General features: G+C 33.4%; 1 pseudogene; it reads left to right on the plus strand.

The window, feature by feature from the left end:
• Positions 1 to 1,523: 1,523 nt before the first annotated feature.
• LOC116642667 lies at positions 1,524 to 1,692 on the plus strand (annotated as a pseudogene).
• Positions 1,693 to 3,162: the final 1,470 nt, after the last annotated feature.

Genomic DNA, 3,162 nt, shown 5'->3' on the forward strand with positions numbered 1-3,162 from the left:
TTCTCAAATATGTTCAATAATACAGAGCTTTCTACTATTCACAGCCCACTCCTGGAACACTGGCCATCAAACCAACAATATTACATCAAAACTTTCTGGCATTATATGATGAATAAGGTATAAAATGGATATCTTGAAAATTCAAGTTGCTGAGGACTGAAACTGGACCAGAACATAAATGTTTCCCAATTGCCTAGTCTGGAATAACTGAACAATATTAAATAAAAATGAGATTATTTATTACTACCATACAGTGATTTTGGACTAAGAGTAAGATGGACTGCTGTCCCAGTCTCCATATTACATTCTTTTAAAAAATCTGGATAAGAGAAAAAAGTATTTTAAATATCCATTTGGATTGAGGAAGAATATAAACATTGCAATATTGTTTCTCTCATAAAAATAGGAAGCAAATTATCAAATCTAACTATTACTTGCTCTTCCCTTTGATGATACAACAGTGAAAATTTTAATTATTTTTTTGTTCACAATCTCTTAACAAGAACCATTAGAACCAAAAGACTACTTTTCTGAGTGACTCTTTTTTATCCCATTTGCAGGAATTGGCAAGGAAGAAGTTTTGTTTCATGAAGTAAAGAATTTCCATTTTATTCTTTATAAGATAATTCAAGTCAAAGCCATTAATGATTAAATTTTTTTAAATGTCAAAGTGAAGTTAAAATCTCTTCTTCCTTGTTCCTCATTTCTTCAAGATTCTAGCATTAATGCTGTATAATTAGGACATAATATCCAGATCTTGGGGCGCCTGGGTGGCTCAGTCAGTTGAGCATCTGTCTTCGGCTCAGGTCATGATCCCGGGGTCCTGGGATCGAGCCCCACATCGGGCTTCCTGCTCAGCGCGAGGCCTGCTTCTCCCTCTCCCACTCCCCCTGCTTGTGTTCCCTCTCTCGCTGTCTCTCTCTCTGTCAAATAAATAAAAAAATTTTTAAAATCTTTAAAAAAAAATCCAGATCTTACCTGAGAGGCAAAAGAAAAAAAAAGTAATATACAAAAGAAGGAAAGACACTGTAATCACTGTTTCCCAACCTTTTTCATTTCACAGCAGGCTTAAAAAGAAAATATTTGCATGGCACATTGGATAAAGTGAGAAAATGCTCACAGTCAAAGGCAACCAGTCAAGATTCAAAATATAGAGATAAATCCTCCAATTGGCTTATCTGGTTATCTGCGCTTTGAGCAGGAGGAACATAGAATGTTTGATTTGAAGACTCACCAAGATTTAACTCAAAAGAATTCCCCAAAATAAAATCAGAGTGCTTCTGTAATTGACAACACAAACACATGGATGCCAAACAAGGAATGATGCTAGAAATGTAGCACATATATATTATTTCCATTTTAGAAATGAAAAGCCCATATACATGTATGTATATCTATGTTTGTCTTGTCCATATTCATAGTCTTATCAAGCTATTAGAAGTTAGAAAGGTAAGGATTTTTTTCACTATAGCTATCTATATACTTTAAAAAATGAGTATATACTTTCAAAAATGAACACGTTTAGCTTTGCGCGGTGGCAGTATCGTAGCCAATGAGGTTTATCCGAGGCGCGAGTATTGCCAATTGAAAACTTTTCTCAAAAGTGAACACATTTAATATGAATATAGAGCTAGATACAAGTATAGGTGTAGATGTACAAATGCCTGTGCTCATTGGAATGATGATTATTTCCCCTGCTTCTGTGAAATCTGTATGTTCAACAGGGAGTAGAAACTTCATTAATTTTATAGACATGCTCTTTAAAGAAAGAAACAGAGGGTGAATGCAGTAATTGCTAAATTGTGCCAAAAGAAAAGAACAGTAGCAGTTAAGTGGCTAGTTAGTTTTTATTTATATGCTTAGAGATTAATATAATTGCTCTAACATATATTTTCCCTTGTATAACATCTCTTTTATAAAAAATACTAATTCCTTCAGAAAATAACATAAAATCTCTGCTTATATTCACTAAATCACTAATATTCAGACTGCTATTAAATGTCCAATAATTTTGATTAAACTAGGTCTTTAATAATCAATTAAATAAAATGGCATTATTCCCATTTAATCATCTCTGCATTCTTACTTCAAACTTTATTTTAAGAAAAGGGGGGTCGTGAAAAAATTAGCCATGATCAAACAAACTAGGACGTATGGGTAAAAATATTGCTTCAGCAGGGATACTCTCAAACAATTTTTTCTTTCATTTGAGAAAATACATAGCTGGGCTTTCCTAAAATCTTGGTCCTCTTTCAACAGGCAGAGGGGACATGAGTTTTTTTTTTTTTTTTAATACCCATGTTGAAAACTCTCCACAAATTCATTATTCATGTATTCCCAAAGGCAGACACATTTTCATTCTGAAGGCAAGTAAATAAAACCTTATATTCTAACATGAAGCAGCCAAAATATTTTGTCCTTATGGTATAGACCTGAAAGAGGAAACCACAATCCAGATTCCACTGTTCTGTGAAGCCATCTGAACTGATAGACTCAGTTGTATAAAACTGCTCAGCTATCAAGTTTATGAGGCTCCCAACATGAGTGCATGTAAGCACCGTGATTGCATACCAGAAAGAACAGCGATGTCAAATGATAATTAATAATTATACAAATGAAAATTATCTGGGTTTATAAGCATTTTAGATAAACTATCATCTGTTTTGACTTGTAGATTGAATAGATCAGTAAACATTTAAATTATATATAAAGTGAACACAAAGGTGACCTTAGGTAGGTACATGGTTTTATTTTCTCACCCATTTCTCAGGGTCTTGGGATAGCAATCTCTATTATTAACCCCCAATAATGCCTTTCATGGAGGTTATCAGAATGAACCTGAGTTGAGATTGGATTTTATTCTATACAAGTATCTCTTCAGGCACGAAGACATAAAACAGGACTTAGTATCACTTAAAAAGTATATTTTTTCCCCAAAATTAAGTGTAAGATTAATGCCAGATTGATTAGGATAGTTTTAATAACTATGGACAGCAGCAGCAGGAGGTAGATGTTAGACTACCCACATGGCTCTAATTTTAAGAATGCACATGAGATTTCTTTCTTTTTTTCTTTCTTTTTTTAAGAAAAGGTATTTTAAAATCTCACATTTAATCTCTTCTCCCACATAGGTTATATTACAGCTCAGGCATGACACATATT

The sequence above is a fragment of the Phoca vitulina genome, unplaced genomic scaffold, assembly GCF_004348235.1.
Source record: "Phoca vitulina isolate PV1807 unplaced genomic scaffold, GSC_HSeal_1.0 scaffold23, whole genome shotgun sequence".
Lineage (NCBI taxonomy): Eukaryota > Metazoa > Chordata > Mammalia > Carnivora > Phocidae > Phoca > Phoca vitulina.